At 42.2% G+C, this 21,656-nt stretch overlaps 2 long non-coding RNA genes across 3 annotated transcripts; both read right to left on the minus strand.

The window, feature by feature from the left end:
• Positions 1 to 2,923: 2,923 nt before the first annotated feature.
• On the minus strand, positions 2,924 to 5,951 carry LOC127321491 (uncharacterized). Its single transcript, XR_007864109.2, has 4 exons — positions 5,580 to 5,951; positions 5,251 to 5,491; positions 5,055 to 5,156; positions 2,924 to 4,557 (listed from the first exon to the last, which is right to left on the minus strand). It is a non-coding gene; the product is annotated as an uncharacterized lncRNA (long non-coding RNA).
• A 1,135-nt stretch (positions 5,952 to 7,086) lies between these two features.
• LOC127321490 (uncharacterized) lies at positions 7,087 to 10,114 on the minus strand. 2 transcript variants are annotated; one of them, XR_007864108.2, is made up of 4 exons: positions 9,743 to 10,114; positions 9,460 to 9,654; positions 9,218 to 9,319; positions 7,087 to 8,720 (listed from the first exon to the last, which is right to left on the minus strand). It is a non-coding gene; the product is annotated as an uncharacterized lncRNA (long non-coding RNA). The 2 variants fall into 2 exon arrangements; XR_007864107.2 differs by having other exon boundaries at positions 9,414 to 9,654; positions 9,743 to 10,112.
• Positions 10,115 to 21,656: the final 11,542 nt, after the last annotated feature.

Raw genomic sequence — 21,656 nt, forward strand, 5'->3', positions numbered from 1 at the left:
AGATCCCAAAGAGATTTTCAATGCTTTCTAAACGGCCTCAATCGGAGCTTGTTCTTATTCATGTTGTTACTCTTAACTACTTCCCTCTTCTAGATGATGCCTATAATCAATTTCGTCACCGTATCTTCTCTAATGTGACACCAACACCCTATCGTAGACATCCGTATCTCGGGGCGTCTAGGACCTGGATAGCATCGGGATGAAATAACCCATGCAAAACCGAACAAGAAAAACAAAAAAAAACTTGTGTTTTTGCATACTTGTTTGTTACTTTGGGTTAGTCGTTTTGGGGGTCGAGAGTTTCAACACGTGTGAGGGGATGTGTGCGTACATTAAAATTTATATAGATCGTGAGAAAGTGAAGTAATTTCATCTTAGATCCCAAAGAGATTTTCAATGCTTTCTAAACGGCCTCAATCGGAGCTTGTTCTTATTCATGTTGTTACTCTTAACTACTTTCCTCTTCTAGATGATGCCTATAATCAATTTCGTCACCGTATCTTCTCTAATGTGACACCAACACCCTATCGTAGACATCCGTATAAGGGGCGTCTAGGACCTGGATAGCATCGGGATGAAATAACCCATGCAAAACCGAACAGAAAATAAAAAAAAAAAACTTGTGTTTTTTGCATATTTGTTTGTTACTTTGGGTTAGTCGTTTTGGGGTCGAGAGTTTCAACACGTGTGAGTGGATGTGTGCGTACACTAAAATTTATATAGATCGTGAGAAAGTGAAGTAATTTCATCTTAGATCCCAAAGAGATTTTCAATGCTTTCTAAACGGCCTCAATCGGAGCTTGTTCTTATTCATGTTGTTACTCTTAACTACTTCCCTCTTCTAGATGATGCCTATAATCAATTTCGTCACCGTATCTTCTCTAATGTGACACCAACACCCTATTGTAGACATCCGTATCTGGGGCGTCTAGGACCTGGATAGCATCGGGATGAAATAACCCATGCAAAACCGAACAGTAAAAACAAAAAAAAACTTGTGTTTTTGCATACTTGTTTGTTACTTTGGGTTAGTCGTTTTGGGGGTCGAGAGTTTCAACACGTGTGAGGGGATGTGTGCGTACATTAAAATTTATATAGATCGTGAGAAAGTGAAGTAATTTCATCTTAGATCCCAAAGAGATTTTCAATGCTTTCTAAACGGCCTCAATCGGAGCTTGTTCTTATTCATGTTGTTACTCTTAACTACTTTCCTCTTCTAGATGATGCCTATAATCAATTTCGTCACCGTATCTTCTCTAATGTGACACCAACACCCTATCGTAGACATCCGTATCAGGGGCGTCTAGGACCTGGATAGCATCGGGATGAAATAACCCATGCAAAACCGAACAGTAAAAACAAAAAAAAAACTTGTGTTTTTTGCATATTTGTTTGTTACTTTGGGTTAGTCGTTTTTGGGGTCGAGAGTTTCAACACGTGTGAGTGGATGTGTGCGTACATTAAAATTTATATAGATCGTGAGAAAGTGAAGTAATTTCATCTTAGATCCCAAAGAGATTTTCAATGCTTTCTAAACGGCCTCAATCGGAGCTTGTTCTTATTCATGTTGTTACTCTTAACTACTTCCCTCTTCTAGATGATGCCTATAATCAATTTCGTCACCGTATCTTCTCTAATGTGACACCAACACCCTATCATAGACATCCGTATTAGGGGCGTCTAGGACCTGGATAGCATCGGGATGAAATAACCCATGCAAAACCGAACAGTAAAAACAAAAAAAAAACTTGTGTTTTTTGCATACTTGTTTGTTACTTTGGGTTAGTCGTTTTGGGGGTCGAGAGTTTCAACACGTGTGAGGGGATGTGTGCGTACATTAAAATTTATATAGATCATGAGAAAGTGAAGTAATTTCATCTTAGATCCCAAAGAGATTTTCAATGCTTTCTAAACGGCCTCAATCGGAGCTTGTTCTTATTCATGTTGTTACTCTTAACTACTTCCCTCTTCTAGATGATGCCTATAATCAATTTCGTCACCGTATCTTCTCTAATGTGACACCAACACCCTATCATAGACATCCGTATCTGGGGCGTCTAGGACCTGGATAGCATCGGGATGAAATAACCCATGCAAAACCGAACAGTAAAAACAAAAAAAAAACTTGTGTTTTTTGCATACTTGTTTGTTACTTTGGGTTAGTCGTTTTGGGGGTCGAGAGTTTCAACACGTGTGAGGGGATGTGTGCGTACATTAAAATTTATATAGATCGTGAGAAAGTGAAGTAATTTCATCTTAGATCCCAAAGAGATTTTTAATGCTTTCTAAACGGCCTCAATCGGAGCTTGTTCTTATTCATGTTGTTACTCTTAACTACTTCCCTCTTCTAGATGATGCCTATAATCAATTTCGTCACCGTATCTTCTCTAATGTGACACCAACACCCTATCGTAGACATCCGTATCTAGGGCGTCTAGGACCTGGATAGCATCGGGATGAAATAACCCATGCAAAACCGAACAGAAAAAACAAAAAAAACTTGTGTTTTTTGCATACTTGTTTGTTACTTTGGGTTAGTCGTTTTGGGGGTCGAGAGTTTCAACACGTGTGAGGGGATGTGTGCGTACACTAAAATTTATATAGATCGTGAGAAAGTGAAGTAATTTCATCTTAGATCCCAAAGAGATTTTCAATGCTTTCTAAACGGCCTCAATCGGAGCTTCTTCTTATTCATGTTGTTACTCTTAACTACTTCCCTCTTCTAGATGATGTCTATAATCAATTTTGTCACCGTATTGTGACGCCCCAAAACCGGTACCATGAGGATCCCAGCGAATCCGCCGAAATCCGCACGATATCGATTTTAGGAGACGCACCACCAAGCGCCTCGTACACGCCGAAGCATGCACGCGATGCGGGTGGAATCAATCACGAGAGGCAACATTACAACAGGATTACAATAGAGCCCACAAGAAACATATATATTACAACAACGACTCCAACGAGTCAAGGTACAAATAGATACATACAAAGATCCAAATCATACAGAAGATCAAATACATCCGAGTACGGACAAGATACAAATTTGGACTAAGAGTCCTGAAGATAACCAGTGACGTCCATAACCCTGCCCAGGCCAAGCCGGAAGGGTAACCTTGCTAGCGTCGTTCTTCATCATACCGATCTTCATACCTGCCCGGTTATATCCCGTAGAAGCAGCAATAAGTACGGGTTCGTACTTAACAAGACTTCAAGACGTATAAGCATTCGTCAACCAGTCGTCCTTTGTACTTGAGGCACGCAGGGGACTTAGAGGACGCAAGAGGAACGTCATAGGCAATATGGTGGGGTAAGCGGCAGCGCGCAAGCACTAAAAACCTATAGAGACACTCTACAACATTCGTCTAAACAGAGAAGGTGAGAGAGCGCATAGCTAACAGTTCTACACTCTGCAAACATAACACAGCCGATGCGTTCCCCCCTCGCAAGGAAGTACTTACAAGGGCACTCACACGGTTGTCAAGTTTTACCCATTTATTATTGAAGTTGTACTAACTTACTACGCAAGTTATTATTAATAAACAACAAGTGTAAGTTGTCTATGGTCGAGTCATACAGCTCCAAGTCGTCCATAACCGCGGACGCGGCTTATCGATAAGATTTTACCCTGCAGGGGTGCCCAAATGTGCCCACACGCACGATCAACCCACTTGCGACAGGTGGATATCACGACTCGCACTCTCCTTCACGACAACAATGTCCAGGAAGCCACCTAACTAAGTTGAACCCGTATCGAAGTCCGGCCGTATCTCCGAAGCGGACCTAGCTGTTTGCGACAGCGTACTAGGTGGTTTAAACACACACTGGGGCGATAAACCACTTCGCAGCGGCTCCGCGACCTATACGTGCATACCAGAAACAAGGGATACAAGGCACCCAGGGGCTTCCCAAAATAAAGAAGTAACAAGCTGGCATGCACGCAAACAACAAATGGTAAAACATTGCAAACTAGTTGTGGCCACTGGACAAAGCTGTAGATTCCGGCAGTGGTCGAGGGGAGACCCAGAAACATACCCACGTGTGGTTAGAGCGCTCAGTCTCGGAACAGATAACAAGAACTCGGGGTCCTAGGTTTCATGGAAACACAAGTGAGCCGTCACAAAACGATCAGCTAACCCACCGATGCCTCCGCTAACAACTATTAACAAGTAACCATGATACCCTCAACATATATATCCATAAACCATGTGTCATGTTTCCCAACAGATAACCGATAAGATAGCGGTAACGGTAACGAGATATAACTGCACTAGCATGCACTACGACTCGCAAGGCAGACCCGAAACCAAACAACAACTGTAGGAGGTTGGTGGAGGCAATATAGGCTGCTTGAGGTAACAAGTGGAAGGGACACATGACAAGAACGCAACATAAGGATAGCATGAGGGAGAAGGCAAAATAAAATAGGTGAGCGACTTCTGCAGGGGCAGAAGTATAGGGGAAATGCTTGCCTGTTAAAGCTTGCCGAGGGACATCCGGAGAACTTGTCGTATCTCACCACACCACTTCGTGATCCTATCCGGGAAGAAGCAATTGCTGGACAAACAACGTATGCAAGTCTTACTACTACGGATAAAGAAGATCCAGCATGATCAAATGCAGGCATGCATGACATGGCAAAAATGATGCGATGCAATTTATCCAAATTAATCGGAGTCGGAACCCCGGGCAAGCAAATATTAGGTTCATGTTGTTTTCCTACCGACAATATTAAAAGTTGATTAGCATGGCAAAGACATGGCATGGGTGAGCTACTCAAGATTAAATGGAACCGGGACAACAATTAATTTATATCCCACATATTCCATATGTTATATATTAGGTGATAATGCAAACTACCACGAAACTATATGATGTGTAATGCAACAGCAAACATGGATATCATATTCAGATTCCTTATATTTTTCTGATCAAAATTCATATAGAAAACATTTTATTTCGAGTTATAGTTTGAGAGATATGATTATTGCAAGATATACTTATTTTCTGGAATTTTCAGAAAAAGGAAACATGCAGGGGAAACTGGGCTGGACCTGAGGAGAGACGGCGAAGGATAGCAGCCGACCGCTCTCTGGGCGACGAAGAAGCTCACAGGCGAGTGGGCTGATGCCCATCTGCAGATGATCTAGGCAGATCTGGCCGAAACAGAAGAGAAAAAGAAGATGGGCTTAAATTGCCAACAGTGGGAATCGAACTAAGGACCTCCACGAGATGGCCAAGGAAACAAACCATCTGGGCTGATACATCTGAAGTTGTTTGATAGAAGGTGCACAACCTTTTGAACCAGGCCGATGCGAGAGCTCAGGGAAGAAACAGCCATGGCGGGGCTTGCAGACTAGCACGGGGACGATGTTTTGGGGCGAAACGGGATGGGCAAGATGGCGTCGAGGACGCGCCTTGGCGTGGCGGACCTGCTGCGGGCAGAGAAGGGGCGCCGGGCGCTTGCTGGAGTGTCGCCGGCGATGGGTGCCTGCGGAGAAGAACGACGGTCAACGCCGGCGGCGTGTCCAGGAGAAGAAACGAGAAGAGCGAGGGGTCTGGGAGATGCGGTTTCTCACCAGGAATGCGTTGATGAGCTCGGACGGGATAGGGGAGGTCGAACGGCGCCGGATTCCTCGTCGGAGTTCAACCGGCCGGAGGAAGAAACGGCGAAATTGACGGTGATTCCAGGCACCCTAGCTCGATTCCTTTGGGGAGGAGATAGAGGATGTCGAGGCGGATCTTCCGGTGGTCTCAACTTAGCAAGGGGAGGTCTAGAGCGGCGACGCCATGATGAGGAGGATGGTGCCAGTGCTGTTCGTTGGTTTTGTTGGCTCACAGAGAAGAAGAAAATTGAGAGAGATGGAGGGGCGGCGGCGCGAGGGAGGAGGAGGTCTAGGGTTCGGCGCAGGAGCACGCTTAAAAGGGAGGGGGAGTGGTTGGCGTGGTGGTGGAGGGTGACGCCAGGGAGGAAAAGAAGAGCACGTAGCTCTCGTGCTCTCCCAGGAAGACGACAGGAAAATAAAGGTACCCCTTCGGTGGAGAGAAAAAATGGCCAAGCTGGGCTCCTTCGGTGGAGGCAAAACGGGCCAAGGTGAGAGGCACCTTAGAGAGGATGATGGGCTCCAAGCAAAGATGGACCAGATTTGGATAGAGTAGGTTACTTTGAAATATCGAAATAATATAATTTTGAACTTTGCAATATTTGAAACAGATTTGGAATTAGTTTTTAACATATCCAAATAATAATATATGGGTTTTATTACTTTTGAAAAGAAGATAAGGAAGAAGGGGGTTTTAATAATTTTTTTTATGGTTGCAAAATATGCAAGGTGATTGATGCTATGATTATGCGAAAAGAAAAAGAACAAACAAATCTAATGGAGGTATTATCCTGGGCCGCTACAATCGACACCACTAACAAGGAATCTCGCCCCGAGATTCCACGTCAACCTAAGGGGGAGTTGGTTAAACTAACGGAACTTCTTGTACCATGTTGACAACCACCCGACCTTGGCGTGGAACCTTCTTCTATCGAGGTGTTGATCTTCTCGACACCACTAACAAGAATTGTTGCTCCATGTAGAACGGTCGACACCACCAACAAGGGTTGTTGCTCCGCTGTTGATGATGCGCTTCTGTCGGATCCTCCGAAGATCGAACCTAATAGGTGAAAGGCAAAGATCGTCCAACCCGCGTAGAGATCTAAGACTCAGAGAAACTCGGATAAGAGAGAGGAATCAGAACTCGCAAAGATAAGATGAGAAAGAATTCAGGTAAGGAGAAAATCAGAGCTAGTCAGAACTATCCAACGAATTTTAGAAAATAGTTTGGACTCTCTAAACTCAACGACCGTTGGCAAAGTTATCCTACAGGCTGGACTAGTGGGGTATCGTCAACCTGAGGCTCTGATACCAACTTGTGACGCCCCAAAACCGGTACCATGAGGATCCCAGCGAATCCGCCGAAATCCGCACGATATCGATTTTAGGAGACGCACCACCAAGCGCCTCGTACACGCCGAAGCATGCACGCGATGCGGGTGGAATCAATCACGAGAGGCAACATTACAACAGGATTACAATAGAGCCCACAAGAAACATATATATTACAACAACGACTCCAACGAGTCAAGGTACAAATAGATACATACAAAGATCCAAATCATACAGAAGATCAAATACATCCGAGTACGGACAAGATACAAATTTGGACTAAGAGTCCTGAAGATAACCAGTGACGTCCATAACCCTGCCCAGGCCAAGCCGGAAGGGTAACCTTGCTAGCGTCGTTCTTCATCATACCGATCTTCATACCTGCCCGGTTATATCCCGTAGAAGCAGCAATAAGTACGGGTTCGTACTTAACAAGACTTCAAGACGTATAAGCATTCGTCAACCAGTCGTCCTTTGTACTTGAGGCACGCAGGGGACTTAGAGGACGCAAGAGGAACGTCATAGGCAATATGGTGGGGTAAGCGGCAGCGCGCAAGCACTAAAAACCTATAGAGACACTCTACAACATTCGTCTAAACAGAGAAGGTGAGAGAGCGCATAGCTAACAGTTCTACACTCTGCAAACATAACACAGCCGATGCGTTCCCCCCTCGCAAGGAAGTACTTACAAGGGCACTCACACGGTTGTCAAGTTTTACCCATTTATTATTGAAGTTGTACTAACTTACTACGCAAGTTATTATTAATAAACAACAAGTGTAAGTTGTCTATGGTCGAGTCATACAGCTCCAAGTCGTCCATAACCGCGGACGCGGCTTATCGATAAGATTTTACCCTGCAGGGGTGCCCAAATGTGCCCACACGCACGATCAACCCACTTGCGACAGGTGGATATCACGACTCGCACTCTCCTTCACGACAACAATGTCCAGGAAGCCACCTAACTAAGTTGAACCCGTATCGAAGTCCGGCCGTATCTCCGAAGCGGACCTAGCTGTTTGCGACAGCGTACTAGGTGGTTTAAACACACACTGGGGCGATAAACCACTTCGCAGCGGCTCCGCGACCTATACGTGCATACCAGAAACAAGGGATACAAGGCACCCAGGGGCTTCCCAAAATAAAGAAGTAACAAGCTGGCATGCACGCAAACAACAAATGGTAAAACATTGCAAACTAGTTGTGGCCACTGGACAAAGCTGTAGATTCCGGCAGTGGTCGAGGGGAGACCCAGAAACATACCCACGTGTGGTTAGAGCGCTCAGTCTCGGAACAGATAACAAGAACTCGGGGTCCTAGGTTTCATGGAAACACAAGTGAGCCGTCACAAAACGATCAGCTAACCCACCGATGCCTCCGCTAACAACTATTAACAAGTAACCATGATACCCTCAACATATATATCCATAAACCATGTGTCATGTTTCCCAACAGATAACCGATAAGATAGCGGTAACGGTAACGAGATATAACTGCACTAGCATGCACTACGACTCGCAAGGCAGACCCGAAACCAAACAACAACTGTAGGAGGTTGGTGGAGGCAATATAGGCTGCTTGAGGTAACAAGTGGAAGGGACACGTGACAAGAACGCAACATAAGGATAGCATGAGGGAGAAGGCAAAATAAAATAGGTGAGCGACTTCTGCAGGGGCAGAAGTATAGGGGAAATGCTTGCCTGTTAAAGCTTGCCGAGGGACATCCGGAGAACTTGTCGTATCTCACCACACCACTTCGTGATCCTATCCGGGAAGAAGCAATTGCTGGACAAACAACGTATGCAAGTCTTACTACTACGGATAAAGAAGATCCAGCATGATCAAATGCAGGCATGCATGACATGGCAAAAATGATGCGATGCAATTTATCCAAATTAATCGGAGTCGGAACCCCGGGCAAGCAAATATTAGGTTCAAGTTGTTTTCCTACCGACAATATTAAAAGTTGATTAGCATGGCAAAGACATGGCATGGTTGAGCTACTCAAGATTAAATGGAACCGGGACAACAATTAATTTATATCCCACATATTCCATATGTTATATATTAGGTGATAATGCAAACTACCACGAAACTATATGATGTGTAATGCAACAGCAAACATGGATATCATATTCAGATTCCTTATATTTTTCTGATCAAAATTCATATAGAAAACATTTTATTTCGAGTTATAGTTTGAGAGATATGATTATTGCAAGATATACTTATTTTCTGGAATTTTCAGAAAAAGGAAACATGCAGGGGAAACTGGGCTGGACCTGAGGAGAGACGGCGAAGGATAGCAGCCGACCGCTCTCTGGGCGACGAAGAAGCTCACAGGCGAGTGGGCTGATGCCCATCTGCAGATGATCTAGGCAGATCTGGCCGAAACAGAAGAGAAAAAGAAGATGGGCTTAAATTGCCAACAGTGGGAATCGAACTAAGGACCTCCACGAGATGGCCAAGGAAACAAACCATCTGGGCTGATACATCTGAAGTTGTTTGATAGAAGGTGCACAACCTTTTGAACCAGGCCGATGCGAGAGCTCAGGGAAGAAACAGCCATGGCGGGGCTTGCAGACTAGCACGGGGACGATGTTTTGGGGCGAAACGGGATGGGCAAGATGGCGTCGAGGACGCGCCTTGGCGTGGCGGACCTGCTGCGGGCAGAGAAGGGGCGCCGGGCGCTTGCTGGAGTGTCGCCGGCGATGGGTGCCTGCGGAGAAGAACGACGGTCAACGCCGGCGGCGTGTCCAGGAGAAGAAACGAGAAGAGCGAGGGGTCTGGGAGATGCGGTTTCTCACCAGGAATGCGTTGATGAGCTCGGACGGGATAGGGGAGGTCGAACGGCGCCGGATTCCTCGTCGGAGTTCAACCGGCCGGAGGAAGAAACGGCGAAATTGACGGTGATTCCAGGCACCCTAGCTCGATTCCTTTGGGGAGGAGATAGAGGATGTCGAGGCGGATCTTCCGGTGGTCTCAACTTAGCAAGGGGAGGTCTAGAGCGGCGACGCCATGATGAGGAGGATGGTGCCAGTGCTGTTCGTTGGTTTTGTTGGCTCACAGAGAAGAAGAAAATTGAGAGAGATGGAGGGGCGGCGGCGCGAGGGAGGAGGAGGTCTAGGGTTCGGCGCAGGAGCACGCTTAAAAGGGAGGGGGAGTGGTTGGCGTGGTGGTGGAGGGTGACGCCAGGGAGGAAAAGAAGAGCACGTAGCTCTCGTGCTCTCCCAGGAAGACGATAGGAAAATAAAGGTACCCCTTCGGTGGAGAGAAAAAATGGCCAAGCTGGGCTCCTTCGGTGGAGGCAAAACGGGCCAAGGTGAGAGGCACCTTAGAGAGGATGATGGGCTCCAAGCAAAGATGGACCAGATTTGGATAGAGTAGGTTACTTTGAAATATCGAAATAATATAATTTTGAACTTTGCAATATTTGAAACAGATTTGGAATTAGTTTTTAACATATCCAAATAATAATATATGGGTTTTATTACTTTTGAAAAGAAGATAAGGAAGAAGGGGGTTTTAATAATTTTTTTTATGGTTGCAAAATATGCAAGGTGATTGATGCTATGATTATGCGAAAAGAAAAAGAACAAACAAATCTAATGGAGGTATTATCCTGGGCCGCTACACGTATCTTCTCTAATGTGACACCAACACCCTATCGTAGACATCCGTATCTGGGGCGTCTAGGACCTGGATAGCATCGGGATGAAATAGCCCATGCAAAACCGAACAGTAAAAACAAAAAAAACTTGTTTTTTTGCATACTTGTTTGTTACTTTGGGTTAGTCGTTTTGGGGGTCGAGAGTTTCAACACGTGTGAGGGGATGTGTGCGTACATTAAAATTTATATAGATCGTGAGAAAGTGAAGTAATTTCATCTTAGATCCCAAAGAGATTTTCAATGCTTTCTAAACGGCCTCAATCGGAGCTTGTTCTTATTCATGTTGTTACTCTTAACTACTTCCCTCTTCTAGATGATGCCTATAATCAATTTCGTCACCGTATCTTCTCTAATGTGACACCAACACCCTATCGTAGACATCCGTATCTGGGGCATCTAGGACCTGGATAGCATCGGGATGAAATAGCCCATGCAAAACCGAACAGTAAAAAAAAAAAAAAAAACTAGTTTTTTTGCATACTTGTTTGTTACTTTGGGTTAGTCGTTTTGGGGGTCGAGAGTTTCAACACGTGTGAGGGGATGTGTGCGTACATTAAAATTTATATAGATCGTGAGAAAGTGAAGTAATTTCATCTTAGATCCCAAAGAGATTTTCAATGGTTTCTAAACGGCCTCAATCGGAGCTTGTTCTTATTCATGTTGTTACTCTTAACTACTTCCCTCTTCTAGATGATGCATATAATCAATTTCGTCACCGTATCTTCTCTAATGTGACACCAACACCCTATCGTAGACATCCGTATCTGGGGCGTCTAGGACCTGGATAGCATCGGGATGAAATAGCCCATGCAAAACCGAACAGTAAAAACAAAAAAACTTGTGTTTTTTGCATACTTGTTTGTTACTTTGGGTTAGTCGTTTTGGGGGTCGAGAGTTTCAACACGTGTGAGGGGATGTGTGCGTACATTAAAATTTATATAGATCGTGAGAAAGTGAAGTAATTTCATCTTAGATCCCAAAGAGATTTTCAATGCTTTCTAAACGGCCTCAATCGGAGCTTGTTCTTATTCATGTTGTTACTCTTAACTACTTCCCTCTTCTAGATGATGCCTATAATCAATTTCATCACCGTATCTTCTCTAATGTGACACCAACACCCTATCGTAGACATCCGTATCTGGGGCGTCTAGGACCTGGATAGCATCGGGATGAAATAGCCCATGCAAAACCGAACAGTAAAAACAAAAAAAAACTTGTTTTTTTTGCATACTTGTTTGTTACTTTGGGTTAGTCGTTTTGGGGGTCGAGAGTTTCAACACGTGTGAGGGGATGTGTGCGTACATTAAAATTTATATAGATCGTGAGAAAGTGAAGTAATTTAATCTTAGATCCCAAAGAGATTTTCAATGCTTTCTAAACGGCCTCAATCGGAGCTTGTTCTTATTCATGTTGTTACTCTTAACTACTTCCCTCTTCTAGATGATGCCTATAATCAATTTCGTCACCGTATCTTCTCTAATGTTACACCAACACCCTATCGTAGACATCCGTATCTGGGGCGTCTAGGACCTGGATAGCATCGGGATGAAATAGCCCATGCAAAACCGAACAGTAAAAACAAAAAAAACTTGTGTTTTTTGCATACTTGTTTGTTACTTTGGGTTAGTCGTTTTGGGGTCGAGAGTTTCAACACGTGTGAGGGGATGTGTGCGTACATTAAAATTTATATAGATCGTGAGAAAGTGAAGTAATTTCATCTTAGATCCCAAAGAGATTTTCAATGCTTTCTAAACGGCCTCAATCGGAGCTTGTTCTTATTCATGTTGTTACTCTTAACTACTTCCCTCTTCTAGATGATGCCTATAATCAATTTCGTCATAGTATCTTCTGTAATGTGACACCAACACCCTATCGTAGACATCCGTATCAGGGGCGTCTAGGACCTGGATAGCATCGGGATGAAATAACCCATGCAAAACCGAACAGTAAAAACCAAAAAAAAAACTTGTGTTTTTTGCATACTTGTTTGTTACTTTGGGTTAGTCGTTTTGGGGGTCGAGAGTTTCAACACGTGTGAGGGGATGTGTGCGTACATTAAAATTTATATAGATCGTGAGAAAGTGAAGTAATTTCATCTTAGATCCCAAAGAGATTTTCAATGCTTTCTAAACGGCCTCAATCGGAGCTTGTTCTTATTCATGTTGTTACTCTTAACTACTTCCCTCTTCTAGATGATGCCTATAATCAATTTCGTCACCGTATCTTCTCTAATGTGACACCAACACCCTATCGTAGACATCCGTATCAGGGGCGTCTAGGACCTGGATAGCATCGGGATGAAATAGCCCATGCAAAACCGAACAGTAAAAACAAAAAAAAACTTGTTTTTTGCATACTTGTTTGTTACTTTGGGTTAGTCGTTTTGGGGGTCGAGAGTTTCAACACGTGTGAGGGGATGTGTGCGTACATTAAAATTTATATAGATCGTGAGAAAGTGAAGTAATTTCATCTTAGATCCCAAAGAGATTTTCAATGGTTTCTAAACGGCCTCAATCGGAGCTTGTTCTTATTCATGTTGTTACTCTTAACTACTTCCCTCTTCTAGATGATGCATATAATCAATTTCGTCACCGTATCTTCTCTAATGTGACACCAACACCCTATCGTAGACATCCGTATCTGGGGCGTCTAGGACTGGATAGCATCGGGATGAAATAGCCCATGCAAAACCGAACGGTAAAAACAAAAAAACTTGTGTTTTTTGCATACTTGTTTGTTACTTTGGGTTAGTCGTTTTGGGGGTCGAGAGTTTCAACACGTGTGAGGGGATGTGTGCGTACATTAAAATTTATATAGATCGTGAGAAAGTGAAGTAATTTCATCTTAGATCCCAAAGAGATTTTCAATGCTTTCTAAACGGCCTCAATCGGAGCTTGTTCTTATTCATGTTGTTACTCTTAACTACTTCCCTCTTCTAGATGATGCCTATAATCAATTTCATCACCGTATCTTCTCTAATGTGACACCAACACCCTATCGTAGACATCCGTCTCTGGGGCGTCTAGGACCTGGATAGCATCGGGATGAAATAGCCCATGCAAAACCGAACAGTAAAAACAAAAAAAAACTTGTTTTTTTGCATACTTGTTTGTTACTTTGGGTTAGTCGTTTTGGGGGTCGAGAGTTTCAACACGTGTGAGGGGATGTGTGCGTACATTAAAATTTATATAGATCGTGAGAAAGTGAAGTAATTTCATCTTAGATCCCAAAGAGATTTTCAATGCTTTCTAAACGGCCTCAATCGGAGCTTGTTCTTATTCATGTTGTTACTCTTAACTACTTCCCTCTTCTAGATGATGCCTATAATCAATTTCGTCACCGTATCTTCTCTAATGTTACACCAACACCCTATCGTAGAAATCCGTATAGGGGGCTTCTAGGACCTGGATAGCATCGGGATGAAATAGCCCATGCAAAACCGAACAGTAAAAACAAAAAAAACTTGTGTTTTTTGCATACTTGTTTGTTACTTTGGGTTAGTCGTTTTGGGGGTCGAGAGTTTCAACACGTGTGAGGGGATGTGTGCGTACATTAAAATTTATATAGATCGTGAGAAAGTGAAGTAATTTCATCTTAGATCCCAAAGAGATTTTCAATGCTTTCTAAACGGCCTCAATCGGAGCTTGTTCTTATTCATGTTGTTACTCTTAACTACTTCCCTCTTCTAGATGATGCCTATAATCAATTTCGTCACCGTATCTTCTCTAATGTGACACCAACACCCTATCGTAGACATCCGTATCTGGGGCGTCTAGGACCTGGATAGCATCGGGATGAAATAACCCATGCAAAACCGAACACTAAAAAAAAAAAAAAAAACTTGTGTTTTTTGCATACTTGTTTGTTACTTTGGGTTAGTCGTTTTGGGGGTCGAGAGTTTCAACACGTGTGAGGGGATGTGTGCGTACATTAAAATTTATATAGATCGTGAGAAAGTGAAGTAATTTCATCTTAGATCCCAAAGAGATTTTCAATGCTTTCTAAACGGCCTCAATCGGAGCTTGTTCTTATTCATGTTGTTACTCTTAACTACTTCCCTCTTCTAGATGATGCCTATAATCAATTTCGTCACCGTATCTTCTCTAATGTGACACCAACACCCTATCGTAGACATCCGTACCTGGGGCGTCTAGGACCTGGATAGCATCGGGATGAAATAGCCCATGCAAAACCGAACAGTAAAAACAAAAAAAAACTTGTTTTTTTTGCATACTTGTTTGTTACTTTGGGTTAGTCGTTTTGGGGGTCGAGAGTTTCAACACGTGTGAGGGGATGTGTGCGTACATTAAAATTTATATAGATCGTGAGAAAGTGAAGTAATTTCATCTTAGATCCCAAAGAGATTTTCAATGCTTTCTAAACGGCCTCAATCGGAGCTTGTTCTTATTCATGTTGTTACTCTTAACTACTTCCCTCTTCTAGATGATGCTTATAATCAATTTCGTCACCCTATCGTAGACATCCGTATCTGGGGCGTCTAGGACCTGGATAGCATCGGGATGAAATAACCCATGCAAAACCGAACAGTAAAAACAAAAAAAAACTTGTGTTTTTTGCATACTTGTTTGTTACTTTGGGTTAGTCGTTTTGGGGGTCGAGAGTTTCAACACGTGTGAGGGGATGTGTGCGTACATTAAAATTTATATAGATCGTGAGAAAGTGAAGTAATTTCATCTTAGATCCCAAAGAGATTTTCAATGCTTTCTAAACGGCCTCAATCGGAGCTTGTTCTTATTCATGTTGTTACTCTTAACTACTTCCCTCTTCTAGATGATGCCTATAATCAATTTCGTCACCGTATCTTCTCTAATGTGACACCAACACCCTATCGTAGACATCCGTATCTGGGGCGTCTAGGACCTGGATAGCATCGGGATGAAATAGCCCATGCAAAACCGAACAGTAAAAACAAAAAAAAACTTGTTTTTTTTGCATACTTGTTTGTTACTTTGGGTTAGTCGTTTTGGGGGTCGAGAGTTTCAACACGTGTGAGGGGATGTGTGCGTACATTAAAATTTATATAGATCGTGAGAAAGTGAAGTAATTTCATCTTAGATCCCAAAGAGATTTTCAATGCTTTCTAAACGGCCTCAATCGGAGCTTGTTCTTATTCATGTTGTTACTCTTAACTACTTCCCTCTTCTAGATGATGCCTATAATCAATTTCGTCACCGTATCTTCTCTAATGTGACACCAACACCCTATCGTAGACATCCGTATACGGGGCGTCTAGGACCTGGATAACATCGGGATGAAATACCCCATGCAAAACCCAAAAAAACAAAAAAAAAAAAAAAAAACTTGTGTTTTTTGCATACTTGTTTGTTACTTTGGGTTAGTCGTTTTGGGGGTCGAGAGTTTCAACACGTGTGAGGGGATGTGTGCGTACATTAAAATTTATATAGATCGTGAGAAAGTGAAGTAATTTCATCTTAGATCCCAAAGAGATTTTCAATGCTTTCTAAACGGCCTCAATCGGAGCTTGTTCTTATTCATGTTGTTACTCTTAACTACTTCCCTCTTCTAGATGATGCCTATAATCAATTTCGTCACCGTATCTTCTCTAATGTGACACCAACACCCTATCGTAGACATCCGTATCAGGGGCGTCTAGGACCTGGATAGCATCGGGATGAAATAGCCCATGCAAAACCGAACAGTAAAAACAAAAAAAAACATGTTTTTTGCATACTTGTTTGTTACTTTGGGTTAGTCGTTTTGGGGTCGAGAGTTTCAACACGTGTGAGGGGATGTGTGCGTACATTAAAATTTATATAGATCGTGAGAAAGTGAAGTAATTTCATCTTAGATCCCAAAGAGATTTTCAATGCTTTCTAAACGGCCTCAATCGGAGCTTGTTCTTATTCATGTTGTTACTCTTAACTACTTCCCTCTTCTAGATGATGCTTATAATCAATTTCGTCACTGTATCTTCTCTAATGTTACACCAACACCCTATCGTAGACATCCGTATCTGGGGCGTCTAGGACCTGGATAGCATCGGGATGAAATAGCCCATGCAAAACCGAACAGTAAAAACAAAAAAACTTGTGTTTTTTGCATACTTGTTTGTTACTTTGGGTTAGTCGTTTTGGGGGTCGAGAGTTTCAACACGTGTGAGGGGATGTGTGCGTACATTAAAATTTATATAGATCGTGAGAAAGTGAAGTAATTTCATCTTAGATCCCAAAGAGATTTTCAATGCTTTCTAAACGGCCTCAATCGGAGCTTGTTCTTATTCATGTTGTTACTCTTAACTACTTCCCTCTTCTAGATGATGCCTATAATCAATTTCGTCACCGTATCTTCTCTAATGTGACACCAACACCCTATCATAGACATCCGTATCTGGGGCGTCTAGGACCTGGATAGCATCGGGATGAAATAACCCATGCAAAACCGAACAGTAAAAACAAAAAAAAAACTTGTGTTTTTTGCATACTTGTTTGTTACTTTGGGTTAGTAGTTTTGGGGGTCGAGAGTTTCAACACGTGTGAGGGGATGTGTGCGTACATTAAAATTTATATAGATCGTGAGAAAGTGAAGTAATTTCATCTTAGATCCCAAAGAGATTTTCAATGCTTTCTAAACGGCCTCAATCGGAGCTTGTTCTTATTCATGTTGTTACTCTTAACTACTTCCCTCTTCTAGATGATGCCTATAATCAATTTCGTCACCGTATCTTCTCTAATGTGACACCAACACCCTATCATAGACATCCGTATCCTGGGGCGTCTAGGACCTGGAGAGCAACGGGATGAAATAACCCATGCAAAACCGAACATGAAACACATAAATATCTTGTGTTTTTTGCATACTTGTTTGTTACTTTGGGTTAGTCGTTTTGGGGGTCGAGAGTTTCAACACATGTGAGGGGATGTGTGCGTACATTAAAATTTATATAGATCGTGAGAAAGTGAAGTAATTTCATCTTAGATCCCAAAGAGATTTTTAATGCTTTCTAAACGGCCTCAATCGGAGCTTGTTCTTATTCATGTTGTTACTCTTAACTACTTCCCTCTTCTAGATGATGCCTATAATCAATTTCGTCACCGTATCTTCTCTAATGTGACACCAACACCCTATCGTAGACATCCGTATCTGGGGCGTCTAGGACCTGGATAGCATCGGGATGAAATAGCCCATGCAAAACCGAACATTAAAAAAAAAAAAAACTTGTTTTTTGCATACTTGTTTGTTACTTTGGGTTAGTCGTTTTGGGGGTCGAGAGTTTCAACACGTGTGAGGGGATGTGTGCGTACATTAAAATTTATATAGATCGTGAGAAAGTGAAGTAATTTCATCTTAGATCCCAAAGAGATTTTCAATGCTTTCTAAACGGCCTCAATCGGAGCTTGTTCTTATTCATGTTGTTACTCTTAACTACTTCCCTCTTCTAGATGATGCCTATAATCAATTTCGTCACCGTATCTTCTCTAATGTGACACCAACACCCTATCATAGACATCCGTATCTGGGCGTCTAGGACCTGGATAGCATCGGGATGAAATAACCCATGCAAAACCAAACAGTAAAAACAAAAAAAAACTTGTGTTTTTTGCATACTTGTTTGTTACTTTGGGTTAGTCGTTTTGGGGGTCGAGAGTTTCAACACGTGTGAGGGGATGTGTGCGTACATTAAAATTTATATAGATCGTGAGAAAGTGAAGTAATTTCATCTTAGATCCCAAAGAGATTTTCAATGCTTTCTAAACGGCCTCAATCGGAGCTTGTTCTTATTCATGTTGTTACTCTTAACTACTTCCCTCTTCTAGATGATGCCTATAATCAATTTCGTCACCGTATCTTCTCTAATGTGACACCAACACCCTATCATAGACATCCGTATCTGGGGCGTCTAGGACCTGGATAGCATCGGGATGAAATAACCCATGCAAAACCGAACAGTAAAAACAAAAAAAAAACTTGTGTTTTTTGCATACTTGTTTGTTACTTTGGGTTAGTCGTTTTGGGGTCGAGAGTTTCAACACGTGTGAGGGGATGTGTGCGTACATTAAAATTTATATAGATCGTGAGAAAGTGAAGTAATTTCATCTTAGATCCCAAAGAGATTTTTAATGCTTTCTAAACGGCCTCAATCGGAGCTTGTTCTTATTCATGTTGTTACTCTTAACTACTTCCCTCTTCTAGATGATGCCTATAATCAATTTTGTCACCGTATCTTCTCTAATGTGACACCAACACCCTATTGTAGACATCTGTATCTAGGGCGTCTAGGACCTGGATAGCATCGGGATGAAATAACCCATGCAAAACCGAACAGTAAAAACAAAAAAAAACTTGTGTTTTTTGCATACTTGTTTGTTACTTTGGGTTAGTCGTTTTGGGGGTCGAGAGTTTCAACACGTGTGAGGGGATGTGTGCGTACACTAAAATTTATATAGATCGTGAGAAAGTGAAGTAATTTCATCTTAGATCCCAAAGAGATTTTCAATGCTTTCTAAACGGCCTCAATCGGAGCTTGTTCTTATTCATGTTGTTACTCTTAACTACTTCCCTCTTCTAGATGATGCCTATAATCAATTTTGTCACCGTATCTTCTCTAATGTGACACCAACACCCTATCGTAGACATCCGTATAAGTGGCGTCTAGGACCTGGATAGCATCGGGATGAAATAGCCCATGCAAAACCGAACATTAAAAACAAAAAAAACTTGTTTTTTTTGCATACTTGTTTGTTACTTTGGGTTAGTCGTTTTGGGGGTCGAGAGTTTCAACACGTGTGAGGGGATGTGTGCGTACATTAAAATTTATATAGATCGTGAGAAAGTGAAGTAATTTCATCTTAGATCCCAAAGAGATTTTCAATGCTTTCTAAACGGCCTCAATCGGAGCTTGTTCTTATTCATGTTGTTACTCTTAACTACTTCCCTCTTCTAGATGATGCCTATAATCAATTTCGTCACCGTATCTTCTCTAATGTGACACCAACACCCTATCGTAGACATCCGTATCAGGGGCGTCTAGGACCTGGATAGCATCGGGATGAAATAGCCCATGCAAAACCGAACAGTAAAAAAAAAAATTTGTGTTTTTTGCGTACTTGTTTGTTACTTTGGGTTAGTCGTTTTGGGGGTCGAGAGTTTCAACACGTGTGAGGGGATGTGTGCGTACATTAAAATTTATATAGATCGTGAGAAAGTGAAGTAATTTCATCTTAGATCCCAAAGAGATTTTCAATGGTTTCTAAACGGCCTCAATCGGAGCTTGTTCTTATTCATGTTGTTACTCTTAACTACTTCCCTCTTCTAGATGATGCATATAATCAATTTCGTCACCGTATCTTCTCTAATGTGACACCAACACCCTATCGTAGACATCCGTATCTGGGGCGTCTAGGACCTGGATAGCATCGGGATGAAATAGCCCATGCAAAACCGAACAGTAAAAACAAAAAAACTTGTGTTTTTTGCATACTTGTTTGTTACTTTGGGTTAGTCGTTTTGGGGGTCGAGAGTTTCAACACGTGTGAGGGGATGTGTGCGTACATTAAAATTTATATAGATCGTGAGAAAGTGAAGTAATTTCATCTTAGATCCCAAAGAGATTTTCAATGCTTTCTAAACGGCCTCAATCGGAGCTTGTTCTTATTCATGTTGTTACTCTTAACTACTTCCCTCTTCTAGATGATGCCTATAATCAATTTCGTCACCGTATCTTCTCTAATGTGACACCAACACCCTATCGTAGACATCCGTATCAGGGGCGTCTAGGACCTGGATAGCATCGGGATGAAATAGCCCATGCAAAACCGAACAGTAAAAACAAAAAAAAACTTGTTTTTTTTGCATACTTGTTTGTTACTTTGGGTTAGTCGTTTTGGGGTCGAGAGTTTCAACACGTGTGAGGGGATGTGTGCGTACATTAAAATTTATATAGATCGTGAGAAAGTGAAGTAATTTCATCTTAGATCCCAAAGAGATTTTCAATGCTTTCTAAACGGCCTCAATCGGAGCTTGTTCTTATTCATGTTGTTACTCTTAACTACTTCCCTCTTCTAGATGATGCCTATAATCAATTTCGTCACCGTATCTTCTCTAATGTTACACCAACACCCTATCGTAGACATCCGTATCAGGGGCGTCTAGGACCTGGATAGCATCGGGATGAAATAGCCCATGCAAAACCGAACAGTAAAAACAAAAAAAACTTGTGTTTTTTGCATACTTGTTTGTTACTTTGGGTTAGTCGTTTTGGGGGTCGAGAGTTTCAACACGTGTGAGGGGATGTGTGCATTAAAATTTATATAGATCGTGAGAAAGTGAAGTAATTTCATCTTAGATCCCAAAGAGATTTTCAATGCTTTCTAAACGGCCTCAATCGGAGCTTGTTCTTATTCATGTTGTTACTCTTAACTACTTCCCTCTTCTAGATGATGCCTATAATCAATTTCGTCACTGTATCTTCTCTAATGTGACACCAACACCCTATCGTAGACATCCGTATCTGGGGCGTCTAGGACCTGGATAGCATCGGGATGAAATAGCCCATGCAAAACCGAACAGTAAAAACAAAAAAAACTTGTTTTTTTTGCATACTTGTTTGTTACTTTGGGTTAGTCGTTTTGGGGGTCGAGAGTTTCAACACGTGTGAGGGGATGTGTGCGTACATTAAAATTTATATAGATCGTGAGAAAGTGAAGTAATTTCATCTTAGATCCCAAAGAGATTTTTAATGCTTTCTAAACGGCCTCAATCGGAGCTTGTTCTTATTCATGTTGTTACTCTTAACTACTTCCCTCTTCTAGATGATGCCTATAATCAATTTCGTCACCGTATCTTCTCTAATGTTACACCAACACCCTATCGTAGACATCCGTATCTGGGGCATCTAGGACCTGGATAGCATCGGGATGAAATAGCCCATGCAAAACCGAACAGTAAAAACAAAAAAAACTTGTGTTTTTTGCATACTTGTTTGTTACTTTGGGTTAGTCGTTTTGGGGGTCGAGAGTTTCAACACGTGTGAGGGGATGTGTGCGTACATTAAAATTTATATAGATCGTGAG

This window comes from Lolium perenne, chromosome 5 (genome assembly GCF_019359855.2).
Source record: "Lolium perenne isolate Kyuss_39 chromosome 5, Kyuss_2.0, whole genome shotgun sequence".
Lineage (NCBI taxonomy): Eukaryota > Viridiplantae > Streptophyta > Magnoliopsida > Poales > Poaceae > Lolium > Lolium perenne.